Genomic DNA, 21,682 nt, shown 5'->3' with positions numbered 1-21,682 from the left:
ATGTTTTTATTTATTTTTGAGAGACAGAGTGTGAGCAGAGAGAGAGAGAGAGAGAGGGAGACACAGAATCTGAAGCAGGCTCCAGGGTCTAAGCTGTCAGCACAGAGCCCGACATGGGACTTGAGCCCACAAACTGTGAGATCATGACTGAGTCGAAGATGGACACTCAACTGAATGAGCCACTCAGGTGCCCCTCTTTTTTCTTTTCCATAAACTTCATAGTTGGATAGGTGGTATGAGAATTCTGTTTCCTCTCCCCCAGAAGAGGAGTTCCAGTTGGATAGTGAGGGCCTGACAGACTGAAAGGGAGAAAGGGAAGATGGCAACTTTGATAAGGAGGATGAGGATGAGGACAAAGGCCAAGACAGGGAAGGCAAGAACCGCTTTCAGCACTTTACCTGCAAGGCGCTCACAACTCACTTATAAGGTAGATAGGCTCAGCTGATGAAACAGGTCTAGCCAGCTGTCTCTCCAAAAGACGGTTTTATCTATTCAGAAAATGGAATGGGTCTGTGAGAAGTGATAATCATGTCTACTTTTAGAGAAGAACCTGAGAAAACAAGTGGGCTAATGAGATGCTTGAACCCTGTTTTATTAACTCAGCACTGAGGCAATGGCCTGGGAAGGCAGCACATCAAGACCACTGGATGGGGGCTCTGCCAAACTGGATGAACTCAGAGCAAAGTAGCGGTCATTCAGTTCCTTCTCCTTCCACTGTGTCCCTGATAGATGCCAACCAACTCCTTCTGCTCTGCTTTGTGTTCCTGATTAAGACCTTGCCTCATTCTAATGCCCATGCTGGGAATGGGCATTGCCGTCCAATATGCAGGCCACTGTGTGCACAATGTTAATGAGCATGTGATGTGTAGCCAGTGTGGCTGAGGAGTGGGCTTTTGAATTCCACTTAATCTTAAATAGTTTCAACATAAATTTAAAATTGACATTTGATTTCATTTTGGGAAAACTTTTAAATATGTTTGAAACAGCTTGGACATATGAATCCATTTTTTTCACCTATAAATTTTACAAAATCTTAATACAGATGAACTATTTCTGATGAAAACAGCACTGAAATAGAGATGTGCCATTAATGCAAGATGCACATTGAAGTTTGAAGATTTCACATGAAAAAGAATATAAAACATCTCACTACTACTTTTATAATCATTATACATAAAATTATATTTTGTGCATTAAGCTAAATAAAATTGTTAATTAAGTATTAATTTATTATTAAATAAATGTCTGTTCATTTTTACCTTTTTTTCAATGTTTATTTTTGAGAGAGAGAGAGAGAGGGAGACAGAGGATCCAAAGCAGGCTCTGTGTTGACAGCAGAGAGCCTGATGCGGGCCTCAAAATCACAAACCATGAAATCATGATCTGAGCCAAAGTCAGATACTTAACTGACGGAGCCACCCAGGTACACCCATTTTTACCTTTTTAATGTAGTTAGTAGAAATTTTTAAAATATATAGAGAAAGCACATATTATATTTCCATTTGACAGCCCTGGTCTATACACTCCAGAAATGGAATTAAAACTTCAGATAATATCTGGTCACTAAAAAGACTGGGAATATCAGGTTCTTTGTGATGGGTTTCTTAGGTCTAATAGGGTACATGCTTTGGAGTCAAGAGCTGATTCTGAATCTGGCTTCTACTAATTCAGACATCATCAGCCTATTTTTGCTGTCTGAGGTCTCCCTGAACCCTGATGCAATATTCCAAAGTATTTTCTTTCCCTTTTATCTTGGTACCCTCTGAAAATATGTCTTCCACTATTTGGTTGAATGACAAAATTGACGAAATGCTATGAAATTCATCTGGGAAGGCTTCAAAGAAGACGTGTGAATTCCACAGCACACTCCAACTTCCCACCATCATTTGTAACAGTGAAGACATCTCCTCTTAGAGTCTCATTGAAGGGGCTTGTTTGTTTATATTTTAGAGAGAGAGAGAGAGAGAGAGAGAGAATGCAAGTTGGGGAGGGGGCAGAGGGATGGAGAGAGAATCTTAAGCAGGCTTCATGCTCAGTGTGGAGCAGTGTGGAGCCTGACTCAGGGCTTGATCCTGTGATCCTGGGATCATGACCTGAGCCAAAATCAAGGCATGCTCAATGGACTGAGCCACCCAGGTCCCTTGGGGGGGCTTTTCTATACTGTAGATATTGATTTCACAGCCCTCACCATAACTTTTCTAACTTAATTCTTGGTGGTAGTCATCAAGTTTTCTTCTGTGCCATAGCTATTCCCTACCTTTCTCCTTGCCCCACTATGTGCACACATGTGTGTGCGCATAAACACACACACACACACACACACACACAGTGCAATCTGTAAGCCAGGTGTTTAGGAGCAAGAAACATGTGGTGAAATAAGCAGTGGAGGAGGGGGCAGAGAAGTAAATGGTAAATGACGGAGCTTCACTGGGCAAGTCTGAGTCAAGCTGTTTCAGTTCTTCCATCTATAAAATGGAATTCAGGCTGATAAAGTCTTCCACCCAGGGATGCTGTATTAATTAGCTAATTTATGACTGTAACTCACTCTTAAAAATCTAAAGAATGCCATTAATGCTAAGTATTTCTTACACAGAAACCATTTAAAGTAATTAGCAAAACTATGATTGCTCTGAATTAGAAAGTAAATTTCAACTTGAGAATCCATTACTGGGATGGCAAAATAGCAGAACTAACGGTGGTTGAAGCCATCATAGTGGGAGTTTATGTCAGTATCTGGTGGTTTGGTTGTGTCATTACATCAAAAAGATGGGCTATCTGCAATGAGCAAGTGGCTTGGGATATAAAAACAAATATGCAGGGAAAAAATGCATGCCTGCACGGTGCAAAGGAAAAAGTCAAGGAAGAAGACACCTATATGTTGGAGGCTGATGGACCTAGCTCAGGGCAAGGAATCACTTTTGAGCCACCAGGCCATTAGATTAGCACTAGAGTGGATTTTAATGGAACAGAGCAAAATCATCAGCAGCGGGCTCTCTGGATACTATAGTTGAGACAAAGAAAACTATAACAACACAGCTCTATCTTCATACCACTGAACACTATAATTTTGTTTCTGTACCTAACATGATCTAGTGATCATATGTTCCAGTTGAAACATTTGTCAAAGGGAACAGAGTAAATGGCTTGAATCAAATGTGGGGTCAAGCAACTCAATTCCAGGGGCTCATACACCCACAATTCAGAGGTCTGCGGGTCTTTGCCATTGTGTAGGCAAAGATTTCAAGCATCTCACAGCCTAGTCCCTCCTGCAACCCTCAAGAAATGCAGTGATGGACAGGATGGAATAGATTTAGTGCATCTACTTCCTTAAGATGCAGTTAGGGTAATCCACTCATCCATCTATTAATTCTACATATATGAAATAGGACTAAATGCAAGGTGTAATGCTGGACAATGTGAGATTACAATGCTCAATCTGCCCTAGTTTCAAGGAACTTCCAGTCAAGCTTCAGAAACAAAGCAATAATATCTTACAAAACTAAATATCTTTGCACCCAGCACAAGGTCTAGTGCTTTGTGGGCACTAAAATGCTGAATGCAAGGCAGAGAGTGGTAAATGCCAGGTTCAAGCCAAACACTTTGGAAAGTCAGAGTCAGGAGAGAAAATTTCTCATTTAACATGACAGCTGAGCCTAAATGAACTGGAGCAGACAGATGGAATGATGAGGAAAAAAAATGCAGAGAGAAACAACAACAGAAATAACAAACATTTATTATTGCTTACTGTGCTAAGAGGTTTGCACAACTATTACACTTGTCCTGAAAACAATCCCATTTATAGACAAAGAAATGTAGAAGAATTAAGCAATCCATCCATGGGCACAGAGTGATAGAGCCAGTCATCACCGGCTCATTCATTCATTCATTCATTCATTCATCCAATATCTACTGAGTGTCTCCAAAGGACTAGGAATTGCTCCAGGTGCTGGGTATAAATAGCTTAACAAAACTGGTACTGTTGCTGCCTTTCCGGTGGGTTGGAATTCCCAAGGAAATGGATAATGAGTTCATCCCTCATCTGTTTATCTCCTGAATGTTGCAGAGGGTGCAATATCTAAAGTTCCTTAAGGAAGTGGATTTCTGCCATCATTGGCAAAGAGATATTCAAAGTAATCTGAAAATATGCCACAGGAAAAGAAAGAAACGCTGGCTTAAAATGAAATAATTCACTAGTTTATAAACAATTTTAAGACTAAATATCAAGAGGTTTAGAAATAATGCAATATCTCCATGAGGTTTATGGAAAGCTCTGAGTAGTGGTGGGCAATACGCGTAGGAGTCCTTTTTCTAAAGCCACGAGAGGCCTGTTTTAGAGGCAGCACAAATAATCTATTTTAGTGACAAATAAAAAAAGAAAGTGGATATATTTAAAATTCACTGCAGAATTAATGCTAATTAGGTCCCGACTTTGGCAGCCAAGAAGAGGAGATGCAATTTGTAAGGTTTGTTCCCAGCAAGAAGGAATAACAAGGAACTGGACTTTCCAACTATGATATATAGGAAACAGTGATCAATGTAATGATTTAAGACCTATGGTGAACCAGAACTCACTGTCTCTTAATTCTGCCAGAGCTACCAATTGCTTTAGGAGAGGGAGTTCTGGATGTTCCCCAACACGTTACATTTTTGGAAAGAAGAGATCTGATCTGATAGCTTTACTGAGCACTAAAATATACAAAGCATCCTATGGGTAGGGAGGTGAGCTGTGTAGATGATTCAGGACTCCTGCCTCCAAGGAGCCTACCCATCCGTTTAGAGTGGTGTTCAGGAAGTCAGCTGTATCCCCAACTGCTAACACCACGAGGCAGCAAATGAGGGCCACTGGAGTGACAGACAGGGCCATTGGGGCAGAAGCAGGTTCAATACATTCTGGCTTGGGGATGAGAATAAGCTTCATGAAGGAGGACATTTTAACAGGAACCTGAAAGACATGTACACATACCCACACTTGATGACAAACAGAGAAGGGGATTTGAAGCAGCCTGTGAGCCCAAACACAGGACATAAGCAGAGGAAATGAGGCAGGAGCCAGGACCAGAAGAGGTAGTAGCAGGCACTTCCGGGAGAATTTTTCCCAACGTTAACATTTAAATGGATGATGCAAAATTACACCAATACACATACATATGAGAGAAGAGCTATCATTTCTCAGCCAAGTGCCTTCAGATCCCCACCTCCATTTTTCCTTTTCTGTTTCTGACGAGCAATTAAAGGGAAGGGAAACACTCACATGAAGAAGACAGGCTCTTGGGGAACCAGGAGAGAATAGAAGCTATAGCGTTGGGAGGTTCTTTATCCCAGGTAAGCTACTGAGTTTTAATCAAAGTCTTATTCATAGCTCTGAGGGACACAGAATGAGTTTTATTGGAAAATACAGGCCAGGGTTTTGCATAAGCTTCTCTCTTCAAAGCAGCTTAGTAAATTCTTGAAAGCAAAATCAGTTTGATAGCTTTAAAGGCATAGTGAAATTAAAAATTGAAAAATTAAGTTAATTTGAATATCTGACCTCCTTACCTAGACAGGCAAAGGTCTGCGATTGGATTACAGCTTTGATGAGAGCCCAGCTCCTTTTGGGCTGGATCAGAGCAGCCAGAGAGACAGTGGCTGCTGTCCGGTGGCAGAGCAGGAGGGTGGTCAGTGCACTGGCCTTGGAAACAGGGCTTCCCAGTCAGGCTGCCCTGGTTTCAGCCTGGATGGGGCCGGGGAGAGTGTGAAGCATCGCGAGGTCAGACCGTCTGTGTTCCAGCAGACAGGGAAGAGGCACCGTGACAATACCTCCCTCACAGGACTGCTGCAATGGCTATAGTGAGTCCCTGTCCTCAATTATGGCTCCTTAGGGGGCGGGCAAACAAGAGTGACTTCCCTTACTCTCAAAGTGTTTACAGTCTGGACAGGAAGACAGACCATTAAAATGAATATACTATGCAAATTATCAAATCAACATCCATTTCTTCTTTTCTTTTTTTAAAAATATTTAATTAATTAATTAATTAATTTTAGACAGAGAGAGACAGAGCATGAGTGGGGAGGGGCAGAGAGAGGGAGACACAAAATCGGAAGCAGGCTCCAGGCTCTGAGCTGTCAGCACAGAGCCCCACGCAGGGCTCGAACCCACAAATGTGAGATCACAACCTGGGCCAAAGTCGGAAGCCCAAGTGACTGAGTCACCCAGGCACCCCAACATCCATTTCTTTAAACCAAAGCATTCACTGAATGTCAGGTAACAACATTTATTCTCTTAGCATGCAAGAGTATAAGGGCACCTGGGTGGCTAAGTCAGCATCTGACTCTTGGTTTCAGCTCAGGTCATGATCTCAAGGCTGTGGGATTGAGCGCCGCGTTGGGCTCTACGCTGACAGCGTAGAACCTGCTTGGGATTCTCTCTTGCTCCTTCTCTCTCTGAAGCTCCCATGTTCTCAATCTCTTTCTCTCTCTCTCTCTCTCTCAAAATAAGTAAACTTTAAAAAAAAGAAATTCAAGAGTTTGGACAGGAAAACGTTGGCAAGGACAGCTTTGGCATGGCCCACGGGAGACAAATGCTGGCCTTCTAGCTATTCTTTCCCCACATAACAGAGACGAGATGAACGGAACAGAGGAGAACCTTGGATACCCATTAGTGGGCAGGGAGCCACGACTCTTGCTGCAGAAACATCTGCTTTCAGCATCAGCATCATTTTAAAAGATTTAGTGTGTACCTCTAGACTCCTAACCGGCTGGGCTGGAACTCGGTGGAGTTGGGGGCATGAAGTTTGATTTTGAAACAAAAACAACAGTTTCCACTCACATTATAAGACACAGCAGAGTCCCTAGTCTAAAGTAACAGCTCTAGAAGGGCTTAGGAGAGCAATAGGCCTTTTACATTCCACACTGAGGCAGGGCTCACACACTAGCAAAGTGTGTTCTACGCTTTGCCTGTCTCTGAAGAGGGGCGTGTTGACCAAACCCAGTGGTGTCCTCTTGGGAGGAATCACCCTGTAGAACAAACAGTGGTGCCCTGACTTAGCTCAGCACAGCCAGCTTCCCAATTCTGTGCTACTTGTACACGTCTGCCCCCCCTCTAGGCTGTAGAGTGCTTGAGCGAGGTCTGCACCTGCTCAGGTATTTCCCCTCACATTATCTAGTACAGCATACTCTTCTATGAACAGCAGTCATTCAATAACCAATTCTTGGTTAATACCTAAATGGGATGAGGGAGCTGCAGGCCATGAGCAGGGCTGATAGCTAAGCATCTCCCCTGAGTTAACGGAGGTCAGTCCCTTTCCTCAACTGGAACCAACAGCACCAACTGGGTTGGTTTATACTGGAAGTTTACCAGAAGGAATGTCTATTCCAGGGAAAGAGCTGGATTACTGATGAGAATAAAGGTGCCCAGTGTGCCTGGCTGACTAATTATCCCTCACTGAATGGTTAGGATGTTCCCTTCACTAAGTTAAATTCTGTATATGAATTATCATCGAATGCTCCCAATAACCCTTTAAGGCAATTATTTCTGTATCAACCCCATGTCACGTGTGAGGAAGCTGAGAGAGAGAGGATAAGTAATGTTCCCCAGGGTTGGCAAGGGGTGGATCCTGGGATCAGTCCTAGGGTCAATGATGTCTGCTACCAGCTCATGAGAATCAACTGCCCTCATTTCTCCTAATCCGTGTTCAGTGATTTTATTTGGGTAGCATGAATGTGGCCACGGTGGCAGTAATGACACCATGGAAATTGGCAAACATACAAAGAGCTGTGTGAGAGAGAGAGAACAAGAGAGAGAGAGAGAGAGAGAGAGAGAGAGAGAGAGAGAGAGAGAGAGAGAGCGCGCAAGAACACACCAGTTCTCACCAGCATGTCCACTACCTAGAGCAGTCTGATTCTACAGTGTTGGTGCTAATGACCACTATTCCATACATAATCAATAAATGATAGTACATGGACTTAGCAACAGCTATTCTTTGAGATGAGAAGGGCAATGTGCAATGAGTACAAACAGAAGGATGGAGGGGTGTGGGGAGCCTAGGATAAAGAACACTGAGTGTGAACATTTGTCATTACACGGCACACACAGTATCTGGAAGACCAAAGCCAAGAGAAAGTTATGTTCTTGTAAAGCAGAAGGAATGGGTCATTAGTTTTCACCAGATGCTGGAAAAAAATATCTCCTAAGATCATCCAGAGCTTCTTCTCTGTTTCTTAGCAGCCTTCTGATACTGGAGTGGAAGGGCAGACTCCAGATTTCTGGTCATTAGAAAAGTATATACTGAACTGCAATGACAGAAAATGACTTTTATCAGTTCCTTGTGGACCTGCCACTAGCTCTCTAATGTCTGATCTCTCCTTGGTGTACTAATAAATCTGCCCTTCTCCATACACAAAGATAAGAACCTAGAAGTCTCCTTGGAGGGGTATGACTTCCTCTTCATTTATTTGCTGCGGAAATGAAGCAAAAATGGAGAAAGAAAAGGGAGAGAAAAGGAAAGGAGGCACATATATATAACGATACAAAGTGAGTGTTCAACAAATACTTGCTGACTAGATGAGCTACGATAATGAAGAAAGAAGCTGTGATCATACTTTGATCTCTAGCCATCTAATATCTAGATCTCTGATATCAAAACATATCTAAGACACACCAACCCAGCATCATTGGGACATTTCAAGGCCCATTTTCCTTTTTTTGGATATTCCTTGCATTACAGGCAAGCTGTGTAGCCCTCTGAGATGAGGATCAAACAAAACACTCAGCCAAGATGCCAATGCCTGCCTTGGACCTTTGGAAAGCATCTTTCCAAAACACGGGAGATGGATATCCGGAACAGGAACTTCCTGGCAATATGTCAAGGAGATCATTCCTCAACAACAGTTAAAAGAGGAGTAAAGGAAGAAAGTAGCCAATCTTAGGAGAGTTCTAGAGCTCTGCATTAATCTCAGTAGTAGCCTCTGCCTCAATCAGCCCGGTATTGCAAAGTACCAGTGGGGAGCACTTGCAGAGAGAGCACAAGCAATTTTTTAAGTCATAAACCCTCCGACAAGCATCAAAAGCTGATTTTTATGGTACTCTCTAGAGTCCTGCTTGCTACAGAACACTATCCTAAGGTATCTATAGCTGTGGATTTCCATTTTGAAATTCATTACTCTGCACAAGTTAATGGAAATCAATAGATCCAGCAATCCTATATTTTTTATAATTCGTGAGAAACGTCGGTCCTCATCACAATCCAGAGTGAGACCTGTTTCATCATGTGTCCAGACACTTTTTCACACACTAGATATGAAAGACAAATATCACCACTTATGCCTCACTGGCCAGGTACATGAAGCTGAATTATAAAGACAAATAGAGGTGGAGAGACTCAGCACAGGACTGTGGAGAAAAGGGATGGGAACAGAAGGAAAGGAGAGCCATCTTTCATTTCCAAAGGATGTTATCCAGAGATGCTTGCAGTATTCCTGCCTGATCTCTGTTGTTTCTTGAGAGCTTCAGACAGTGGAGTCGCCGCGGGCCTTGTTGAAATGTGTATCTGCACGCTTGCTGTGATTCCCTGGCAAAAAGCATAGGCTTTTTCACTGCTGGATCCTGGTCATGGGACACAATTTGGAAGACAGCCTATGTTTGGGCTCAGCTCTCCCAGGAAGCAGACCACGATAAAGATCCATGTGTAGGAAGTTCACTGGAGGGCATGGTGGGATCAAAAGTGGTGGGGCTGTGACGGGAGCAGGATTAGGCAGGTGGAAGAACAGAAATGCAACAGAAGCCTCTGCTGATCCAGAGAGTTCTCTGGAGCTAGGATGACCCTGCGGCGTTGTTTGTCCTTGAGGCGAGGGAAGGCCTTTGTATACCCCTGGATGTGGACAGTCCCTGGAGGGGATGAGGTGGCTCTCTTCAGCTAAGGCTATTCCTAGGGCTGGAATCAACTGGGAGACATCACCTGCCAGCACTCCCGGAGGCAGAAGGAATGGGGTCTCAACCCTGACGGGGCTGCACAGCACATCACAGCGTCAGCTACAGGCCATAGTTCTGAGTGGTCAAAGATGTCACCCATGGGGTGCCTGGGTGGCTCAGTCAGTTAGGTATCTGACTTTGGCTCAGGTCATGATCTCACAGCTTGTGAGTTCGAGCCCCACATCTGACAGCTCAGAGCCTGGCACTTGCTTCAGATTCGTTGTCTCCCTCCCTCTCTGCCTCTTCCCTGCGCATGCTCGCGTGCTCTCTCTCTCTTTCTCTCTCAAAAATAAATAAACATTAAAAAATTAAACAAAAAAGATATCACCCATGTGCAATGCTTTTAAAGTGCTTTGTCTGGTTTTCAGTGTTGTCAATGACTACTTACCTGTCAAGTAACCATCCTCATGTACCTTGCTTGCAGAAAGTCACATGCCTCCAAACTAATATATGGCTACTTGATTCATCTGCTATTTACTCTACAACCCAGAAGGAACTTTCCAATTTCCTTACCTCCACTCACCAGGACATAGTATGGCTAACCAAACCATCAGAATGAAGACAGAAATGTCTTCTCTACCTCTAATATCCCCCCTGGTTTTTTGATGACTTTTCTCTTCCTGGGACATGGCCGGATAAATTTCTACTAAAATCTCTGTTCAGGCCTTTCTATCCCTGGTAGGTGTAAGTAACATACTGAAAACCAGGTGTACCAGTGAAATAACACTGGGCATACTTTTTCACAGGGTGAATGTATACCATGGGAAATAAGCATATTATCATTTCATTTAGCAATTTCCCGTTCTGTACATATAATATTGAGAAGCCCTGCTCATGCTGCAGCAGTCTATTTCCCCCATCAAACATAAGATAAATGTATACTATTTCCTGTGTTCTTTGTTTAGAAAGCCAGGGGAATTAAGATCCAGAAATATGATAGGGGAAATACAGTTTGATGGACTGCTGGTTGCTGATAAACTAAAGAATTGTCTCTCCAACTATGTGGTAAGCTTTCTGGAAATACAAAAAGCATTTTACTCGTCCTGATACCTCCCTGACCCCCAAGGAGAAGTTGCTGCTCATGTTGGGCCTTCAAAGCTGATGTCATAAGAATTCTGACCTACTCTCTGAATGAGGAAACAATTTGAAAGAGAATATCCATGAAAAATTCAACTCCTAGGGAAAGTACACATTGTAGGAGCTTGAAATACATTGTCATATTGATGTCAGGACCTTTTCAATTTTCCAATTAGGAAAAGGATCTTTACTCTAGCATGCAAGAACTCAGTCAGTTGAGCACAACTCACCTTGTTCATCTTATTTTAAGAAATGACTTCATTTGGACTCAGCAGCAGAGAACAGGTTGCTAGAGAGGGGGGGCAGGGGATGGGCTAAAGGGGTAATGGGCACGAAGGAGGGCACTTATAATGAGCACTAAGTGTCCTATGTAAGTGATGAATCACTAAATTCTACCCCTGAAACCAATACAATACTATATGTTAACTAACGAGAATTTAAATAAAAATCTGAAGAAAAAAAAAGAAAAATGAAATGACTTCATTTGAAGTCCATTCCTCAAATTTGCATACTCCTCTACATGGATCCCCAGTTAAACTATGCAATTCTTTTTAAGTAAGGATCTATGTCATTTATTCATAGTTATTTATATATCATTTTTTCTAACTCTAAGGATTAGCATAAGCGCTCGGTAAATGTTTGCTGCATTTATTTTGCAGACAGTTTTTGAGGCAGATTAAAGCCAAAACTTCAGACAATAATGAACTAGCAAAACAGGAGGAGAATTAAAACATTAGGATCAAAGTCAAGGAGATACTGCAAAAATGCCAATGGATGGTTCGACATAAGTACCTGAGTTTCAGTTTGGGGTCTAAGCTTCCCAGAAACCAATAGGAAAAAGAAAACAGGAACTCTCCTAGTTCATATCAGAAAGAAGAAGGGAGAACAGATCTAACAAAGCTTATTCTGAGCATGATTCTGAAAGAGAACTCTCAACAAGGGATTTTATAGGGAGAAATGTAACCAGCATTTTACAGAAACTGCAATTGGAAATTGTATATGTTGCTTCCAATAGTGCAGGTGGGTGATGGTCATGTCCTTTTATCTCTACTTCACTGCAAACCGATGGCTCCCAGAACCACAAAAGTGTGTTGGCCATCCTGGTTCTACAGCCATATTTAAGCAAAACATGCTTTTTTGAGAATACTCTCCCCTCTACTATCTTTAGGTTTTGAAATCTCATCAATTCTTTGAGGCTCAGTTCCAAACCTCTGCGTGGATTCCACAAAGCCTCCCTTCCTCATGCAGATTTTCTTATTCTGCCTCCACGGGATAGTCTACATATATAGGATGTCCCGTTCTTGTCTAAATATTGCTTTAAGGTTGCTCAGTGAGCATGCCTTTCTTGTCAGTTAGACGGTATGGGACGTTAAAGGTGGCTATGATTATTTTGCTACTCCCCCCATCAAGAGGAGGGTTAAATTTCCCTCTCATTGAATCCAGGCTGGCCTTCGTGACTTGCTTAAATAATAAATTATGGTGGAAATGATGTTACGCCTTTTCCAGGCCTATCCTCTCAGACAATTGGCAACTTCTGTCTTGCCCCCTTGGAACTCAGGGTTGCCGAGCTATGGGAAGCCTCAGCCACATGGAAAGGTCAGGTTGGTGCTCTGATCCACAGTCCCAGGTAGATCCCAGCCTTCTACTCATCTCTGTCAAGGACGAGCCATGTGATGAAGCTTTCTTAGACCCTTTAGACCAGTTTATCTACCAACTGAACACCACGAAGTGAGCCTCATCCGCACTCATTCCCAGGTGCATCCTGCCCAAATTCCTAGCCAACAAAACCCTGAGAGCTAAGGAAATGTTCGTTGCTTTAAGCCACTGATTTTTGGAGGTGGCTTATTATGTAACCCCTGATAGCACATCATAGCATCCTGGGGCTGAAATCATATATTCTACTTCATTTACTCATGTACTTCAATAAATAACCATGTAGTACCCACCATGTAGGAGCTGGAGATACAGTAAGATAAATAAGACAAAAATCTCTGCCCTTTAAAAGCTACCATTCTAGTGGGAGAGACAGACAATGAACAAGAAAACAAATAACGTTACTTCTGTAATACTCAAATTGTCAGGAACACTGCTAACTATAGAAAGTGACTAATGAATGTTGCATTTCTGTGCTCATACAACACAGCTAAATGTGTCATTCTCAATTTCACCTAAAACAAAACAACAGCAAAAGAACTTAACTGAATCCAAGTATTTGGAAGACTTAGTTTCTAACAAGACAAGTCAGATAAGACAGAGAAAGTTATAAACAACACGCTTCTGGAACAATGGGTGTGATGAAAGGATGTTTACCTGTTTCTCAAAAACGGTCTTTCACTTGTGGAGTCTTAAAACTTTTATTAAGAAAAAGGGGGCAAACCCCTAGGTTTTCAGAAATGTAGGTTACCCCCTAATCAGGGTAAAATGTATTGCTCCATAAAATGTCAACATCAAAACAATATAGAAAAAATAATTACAGACAGTGTTAGTGTTGTAAGCTGATAAGGACCAGATGGTCTTTTGTATTTATGGTTTTCCTTGTGCATACAAATGCTTTGGGGATCTAATTAGCCTTCTACAAAACTCAAACTGGGTAATTACTATCATTATCCCCTTTTCAAATAAATCTGAAGTCTAAACTGCAATTATGTTTTTTTCTTACATTTGCTATTCACACATTTTAAGAATTGTTCTTTGCCATCTACTCCGAAAACTTCTTCACACGGACTGAAGTAAATAAAGTGAAGGAGGATTACAAAAACCATTTTTTAAAAATGGATCACTCTGTTAGAGGAAAGTGCTGACATCCACTGACGTGCTCTCTCCACGAGAGAGTCCTGTTTCTGTCACATTTTCACTCCAATCAAGAATAAAGTCCCTGTTCCCTGAGACTTTATATTTCCACTTATGCTTTGCACAGCAAAAGAAAAACACGTCTACATGGAGGCATAAGCAGTCACGCATGTTGGAGAAAGGATTCTCTGTGAGATGCAATGTGGCAGCCAGTTCAATTAACTTCTGACTCTGACCCCAAAGTGCAATACCTAGGCTGGCGAAGAGCTATGGAAAAGGAGCAGTGCACATAACAAGGCTGGCATGTCATCTTTATTGGATTTTTGGCCTCGGGACAGTCAAGTCACATGGTAACAACATCTCTGTACTGCAAGGCGAAGGAGATGTAATCGTGTGCCAGTGAACTCATAATAGAGAATTCATCAAAATCCATCTTTGGCGAGAGGTCTGTGAGAAGGGGTGTTAGGAAGAAATCATTTTATTTCAAGCACATGGCCAAGGATTAGAGGTTATCAGGGGGTACGTGCATCTTCCTTGGCAGGACAAAACACGGGCGGTGACAGGTATCTGGAATCGCCTCTTCTGCAACAGCTCCCAGGGAGGAGGGTCAAGAATATTCAGAATGTCTGGCTGACATCTCAAACCATAGCATCGTGATTACTGGTCCAGAGGGCAAAATCCAAAAATAGTTGACAGAGGGAAAAATCCAGATGATGGACTGCAACTGAGGTGGGTGCTCGGCACCAGAGAGGCACTTTATTACAGAGGGAGGCTAAATGTCAACGCAGGCTACAGAGGCGGCCCCCCCTGGCTTGCCTGACAGAAGGATGGCTCTGAGACTGTCACTTCTGCCCTCCACCCTGGAGACCGCCCTGGGCTGACCTGGCAGGCAGCAGCTCAGGCGCCCAGGCACTGACAAGGATGGCTGCAAAGTCAGCACTTTAGCCTCCCTGATAGGACAGCTGTAACCTCACAGCTCACTGAAAAGAATCTCGGAGGCAGGCGTTCATCCGCCCATCCATTCAACACATATTTCCGACGCATCGATTCAGTGCTATGCGACATACAAGGCGATTTATGCAAGCTCAGGTGTCAATAAAACACTGGCCTTACAAACGCTGTCGTCAGGGTTAGAAGGCGTTAGAGATGCAGCCCAATACCGGGCCAGAGTCAGGGTGCACAGAGCGGTGCTGACGGCCTGGAGGGTGTGGGCGCAGCTGCGGTGTAGTCTTTGCGTCTTGGGCTTCTGCGCCAGCCTGGCCCGTTCCCAGTTGTGACCATGGTTGGGGGTTGGTAATGCAAGAGACTATGAGTTCATGCAACTCCTTCTAAGAGCACTTGAACATTTGGACAGTAATTTTTTTTTAATTATTTATTTTGAAAGAGGAGGGAGGGAAAGTGCAGGAAAGGCAGAGAGAGAGAGAGAGAGAGAGAGAGAGAGAGAGAGAGAGAGAGAGAGAGACAGCCCTACGAGGGGCTTGAACTCACGATCCATGAGATCATACATGGTTGTATCAATCAGCTAAGTGTCTGACTTCAGCTCAGCTCATGATCTTGTGGTTTGTGGGTTAGAGCTCTGTGCTGGGCTCTTTGCTGACAGTTCGGAGCCTGCTTGGGATTCTGTATCTCCCTTTCTCTGTGCCTCTCGCCTGCTAATGCACGTGTGCTCTCTCTCTCTCAAAAATAAATAAAGAAAATATTAATAAAAAGAGTCGGCTGTTTAACCAAGTAAGCCACCAGGTGCCCCATGGACAGCAATTCTTAGATTGTATCTTGCCACCATCATCCCTCCTGTTGGAAGCATGGGATGGGTGTTTTATTCATTTAATGTTACAGATGCACAAGACTGATCAGAGGCACTTGCCCAAAGCCATACAGCAAGTAAGAAGCCTAAGCAGGACTCACACCCAGATCTTCACACTACAAACTCAGCCTTTCCAGACTCTGCACCGTCTAATGAGGGCTTGTGCTGAAGCCTCTCAACAGAGCTGCCAAGGCAGCTCAGTGCAGGGCGTTTGGGCTGGCTGAGGCTGTTTGACATCTCTAATGGCCCTCTTGCTTCTGGCATTGCAGGTCCAGAGCTCAGGAATTTGGATCAGAGCAGGAGCAAAATATCTGCACTAATTAACCTGCAACCTGATACAGGAGAAAGAGTAAAGAGTTTCAGTGGGAAGTACAGGTTCAAGTCTCAGCCTGGCCCAGAAACGCTTCATCAGGTAACTTAACCGCTTTGGGACCTGGCTTCCTCCCAGGTAATTATACCTGAGGGTATGTGACACTTGATAGTAAATTAGAAGCACCCTGATGCTCACATCGGGTACTCTACTTCATTTACTGATTCACAGCACCTCACAGAGCCACTGGGAGGATGGGATGGATAATGCACAGGCGCAAAGCCTGGCCCAGGGTGAGGGTTAGTTTTGTTCCTCTCTCCATGTGGGGTTTGTTCTGCTCTGTAAAGGGGAAGTAGAGTGTTCTTCTGAGTCTCCACCGTGGGGGGGCGCCTGGGTGGCTCAGTCAGTTGAGCTTCCAACTTTGGCTCAGGTCATGATCTTGAGGTTTGTCAGTTCGAGCCCCGCATCGGGCTCTGTGCTGATAGTTCAGAGCCTGGAGCCTGCTCCAGATTCTGTGTCTCCTCTCTCTCTGCCCCTCCCTTGCTCGCACTCTGTCTCTCTCTCTCTCTCAAAAATAAACATTAAAAAAAACAAAAAAGAGTCTCCACTTTGGGAAGAGCCCCAGAACTCCAAGCATCCAGGGAAAGCCTTATTCTGGCTCATTGTCCGGAAGGGATCCAGGAGGAAGTGTCAGGCATGAAAAAGTCTGCTGCCTCCCAAGGAGTGAGGTGGGACAAGCCACGTCACAGTGTTATAGGGACATGTTCAACCCACCCTCAAACAGGCAGCACGGTGTCACTGTGGCCCTTGTTTAAAGTTGCAAATGAAAAGGGGAAAAACAACAGCAACTAGGTCTGCAATAGGATAAGCATTCCTTGCTGACTTAAATATAGTCTCAACTCCTTGTTTAGGATGAAATCCAAATAACCTTCTGACATCGCCTAGCAGAGTGGGCTTCCTGCCAGTCACGAGGTTGTGTGGGGGCCCCCCAGTAATTGATAGGACAGTTCAGTTTGGCATGGAGGTCCAACTATCAAGATTGTATCAGCTCTGTGTCCTGCCCCTGTATGAGGACATCTTTGAGTCATGGTACTCAGGGACCCAAAGGCGAGGTGGGTGTATGGTGAATATGGGAAAGGGGATGAGGTTTACAGCCAGGGCAGATCTGGCAGGAGACCTTTCCTCCACCTGCATCTAGGGCTGTCTCAGCTCAGTTCCTGAGATTTCACAGGGACAAGTCATAGAGGAAGATTCCCAGGCCCCTGGTGAAGATAGATGCATCTCCTGGCTTTCTCTAGCCTTTCCCCTTTGGGAGGACAGACGTGTGATCCCAGTGGGACCAGTGTGTTTCATAAGAATCCAGCCTTCTTCCAAGGACTCCCAGGATGTCCTTTGTGATCTTCTTCAACCCCATGTGTTTTCGATCTAAGCATCTTAGTAGTAATCAGTATGTTGACACAATTTTTCAGCCACATGGATAGCTGTCGTTTCGTTTGTGCTTAAGACTAATAGTAATAACCTTTATTACCTTCACTTCCAAACTTAACATAAATGATAGAGTATCAGAGTGGTTACGGCAGGTACGCAGAATGGTTAGAACTTGTGTACAGCAGGTTGCAGGCTGGCTCCCCAAAAGGTAGGACCTGTCCAGGACCTTATCTGGGGAAAGAATTTCTGTAAATATAATTAAGGATCGTGAGATGGGATCATCCTGGATTATTTGAACCCGAAATCCCTTAGGGCCCTTAGAAGAAAAAGGCAGAGGGGGATGTGAAACACCAAGGAAGGCCGTCTGAAAATGGAGGCATAAATTGGAGTTGTGCAGCCACAAGCCAAGGAACTCTGGGAACCATCAGAAGCTGAAAGAAGCAAGGAAGAATTCTCTCCTAGAGCCTTCAGAGAGCACAGAGTCCTGCCATCCCCTGATTTTAGACCTCTGCCCTCTGACCTCTGTGAGAGAATACATTTCTGGTATTTTAAGCCATCAGATGTGCAATCATTTGGGAGAGCAGTCCAAGAGACTAATGCAGTATAGGTTTTTGTGTGTTTTTTAAATGTTTATTTATTTTTGAGTGAGAGAAAGGCAGAGCACGAGTGGGGGAGGGGCAGAGAGAAGGAGACACAGGATCTGAAGCAGGCCGTAGGCTCTGAGCTGTTAGCACAGAGCCTGATGTGGGGCTCAAACTCGCAAACTGTGAGATCATCACCTGAGCCTACATAGGAAACTCAACAAGTGAGCCACCCAGACGTCCCAAGTATGTTAATAACATGTTCCTTTTTAATCTGTATTTGTGTCTCTATCTGTCCATCTGTCTGGTATGATGTGTGGATTACATGGTGAAAGTGTTGGTTTATCATATGGGACATAAATTCCTTCATCCTCTTGGCTTCCCTGTGGGGCTGAAAAATAAGAAGTTGCGACCCATTCACCAACTGCATTCAACAACTGTGGCTTACATGGGGGAAAGAAATAATTATACTGGCCCCCTAACATGGGAATTGAGTAGAATGAAAATAATACAGGGCTATCTTTTATTCAGAAAGAATCATTAAATACTAAACTAGCTTAGGTACCTAAAAGAATTTGAGCTAGCTATATTAATAAACTATATGTTCCTTTTTTAAATGTTTTTCTTTATATTTGAGAGAGAGACACACACAGAGCATGAGCGGGGGAGGGTGAGAAAGAGAGGGAGACACAGAATCAGAAGCAGGCTCTAGGCTCTGAGCTGTCAGCAGAGAGCCCGACACGGGGCTCGAACCCACGAACTATGAAATCATGACCTGAGCTGAAGTCGGCCACTTAACCAACTGAGCCACATAGGTGCCCGTAAAATATACATTCTAATGTAAAGGTGAAGTATGTCCAACATACAAAAAAATAGGTGCACCTGGGTGGCTCAGTCAGTTAAGCATCTAACGTCAGCTCAGGTCATGATCTGACAGTTTGTGGGTCCGAACCCCCTGCCAGGCTCTGTGCTGACAACTCAAAGCCTGCTTTGTGTTCTGTGTTTCCCTCTCTTTGTTCCTCCCGCATGTACACTCTGTCACTCTCTGTCTCTCAAAAATGAATACATGTTAAAAGATTTTTTTAAATATACAAAAAGATTCATGGCATGGGACACAGAGTAATGGTTCCTATAGTCTACTTTGCAATTCCATGTCCTTATTTTATATTCATATGAATTTAGAGTAAACCTTCTTATATAATTCTAACCTGTTCTATTAGTAACAATAAAATAAACAGCTATAATGTGTAATTAATAATTACTGATCATTTACTATGATCCTGTGACCAGGAGAGACTATTTACATGATCTATCTTGTTTAACAAGTCCATATAGAATTCCCCCAAGGAATGTATCATTGTGTCTGTTTTTCAGATACAGAAGCAAATGTCATGTTCGGTGAGATGAAGAGACTCACCCAGGCTGGCATTTGTTATAATCAACAGAAGTGATTGGCCTCTGCCCCTCAGCCGTTAGGATCCCAAGCTCCTGACCCTAATAAGCACGTAGCACCCCCGGGGGCAGGCAGAACCTGATTTCTGTTGTGGAATTCTCCTGTGTACTCATAATCGGTGACAAGACTCCTGATGAGGCCTCTCCAAACTCCTTGCCCGAATTTATGTGAAGATAGAAAAGGACAAAAAAAAAGATCACAATACTAGAAGGAAGACTTCTGGGAACTGGTAGGTTTTAACAAAGTGAGTAGGGTTCGGACAGGGGGCACGGGCATTCCAAGGAGGGATGTGTAGGCATGGTAGGAATGTGTCCTGGTCTTAAACATGAAAGCCTCCAGTGCCAAATTCATGAGTCTGAGTGTAGCCAAGCCCTTTCCTAAAGATGATTAAACTTCCACTCTAGAAAAACTTGTAAAGTGGGTAAGTGTGAGTAAAACCCATGTAGCTCATAAGACAAGGGGCTAATTCTCAACAATAGCAGAGTGAACCTGTCTACACCACAACTGGCTGGTAAAGAACGGAAGAGTAAATATATTCAGAAGCAGAAATGTCCCCCAACCTTCTACCTCTGAGGCCCTCAAACTCCTGCTCCTTTCTGGTTGAGGAGATTCAAACAATCTTAGACATTTCTGTTGCAGAGGTATTTCTTTACTCAAGTATGTCGTCAGACACCATGATCTGGTATCAAATGGCTCCCTGCAGAGTGGGGAGGCCAGGTGTGTTAGAGAAGGAGAGAGAGAGGGAGGAGAAGGAGGAGCATGAGGGAGGGGTAGGGGAGAAGGAGCAGAGGGAGAGGGAGGGGAGGGTGAAAGAGAAAGAAAAAAGTGACGCTAACTTTTTAAAAAATTTTATTTATTTTAAGAGAGAGAGAGTGAGAGAGAGACAGGGAGAGAGAGAGATTGAACATACAATCAGGGAAGGGGCAGAGAGAGGAAGCAGGTTCTGCAAGGGGCTCCAAACCCATGAACCTGTGAGATCTTGACCTAAGCAGAAATCAAGAGTCAGATGCTTAACTGACTGAGCCACCCCTGTGCCCTGGGAGTGATACTGATTAAAAAAAAAAAAAAAGTATTTTCTTTCAATTCCAGTTAGTTAATACACAGTGTTATATTAGTTTCAGGTATACAATATGGTGATTCCGCAATTCTATAAATTACCCAATGCTCATAAGTGCACTTCTTAATCCCCATAACCTACTTCACCCATTTCCCACACCTACTTTCTCTCTGGTAAACCATCAGTTTGTTTCTCTCTATAGATAAGAGTCTATTTCCTGGTTTGCCTCCCTCTCTCTTCTTGCCCCTTTGCTGTTTGTTTTGTTTCTTAAATTCCACATATGACGAAACTATATGGTATTTGTCTTATTTTGCTTTGCATTATACTTTCTAACTCCATCTGTGTTGTTGTCCATGGCAAGATTTCATTCTTTTTTATGGACACTTGGGTTACCTCCATATCTTTACTGTAAATAATGTTGCTATAAACATAGGAGTGCATATATTCTTTAAATTAGTATTTTTGTATTCTTTGGGTAAATAGTCGTATGATTGTTGGATCATAGGGTAGATCTATTTTAACTTTTTGAGGAACCTCCATACTGTTTCCACAGTGGTTGCAAAGTTTGCATTCCCACCAACAGTGTACTAGGCTTCCTTTTCTCCACATCCTTGCCAACATTTGCTGTTTCTTGTGTTTTTAAGCCATTCTGACAGGTGTGAGGAGATATTTCATTGTAGTTTGGATTTGCATTTCCCTGATAGTGATGTTGAGCAACTTTTCAGGTGTCTGTTGGCCATCTGTACATCTTCTCTGGAGAATATCTGTTCATGTCTTCTGCCCATTTTTAATTGGAGTATTTTTTAGGGGGTGTTGGGTTGTATAACCTGTTTATGTAGTTTGGATACTGACTTTTTATCAGATATGTCATTTGCAAATATCCTCTCCCATTCTGTAGGTTGCCTTTAGTTTTGTTGACTGTTTCCTTTGCTGTGAAGAAGCTTTTTATTTTGATGTAGTCCTATTAATTTATTTTTGCTTTTATTTCCCTTGCCTCAAAAGACAGATCTAGAAAAAAGTTGTGATGGCCAGTGTTGAAGACGTTATTACTGCCTGTATTCTCTTCTGGGCTTCTTATGATTTCAGGTCTCACATTTAGATCTTCAATCCACTTTGAATTTATCTTTGTGGAAGGTGTAAGAAAGTGGTCCAGTTTCTTTCTTTTGCATGTTGCTGTCCAGTTTTCCAAACACTGAGGTGTGATACTGTTTTTTCACAACCACACTGCAGAGCTAT

General features: G+C 43.2%; 1 protein-coding gene and 1 pseudogene across 2 annotated transcripts in view; one reads left to right on the top strand and one right to left on the bottom strand.

The window, feature by feature from the left end:
* The window catches only part of FAT3 (FAT atypical cadherin 3), a 525,182-nt gene that overhangs the window by 229,595 nt on the left and 273,905 nt on the right, over positions 1 to 21,682 (bottom strand). The window lies entirely within an intron of this gene.
* LOC115306631 overlaps positions 15,093 to 21,682 on the top strand; it is a 30,331-nt pseudogene continuing 23,741 nt past the window's right edge.

This window comes from Suricata suricatta, chromosome 11 (assembly GCF_006229205.1).
Source record: "Suricata suricatta isolate VVHF042 chromosome 11, meerkat_22Aug2017_6uvM2_HiC, whole genome shotgun sequence".
NCBI classification, from domain to species: Eukaryota; Metazoa; Chordata; class Mammalia; order Carnivora; family Herpestidae; genus Suricata; species Suricata suricatta.
This window is presented reverse-complemented; position numbering and strand designations above follow the sequence as displayed.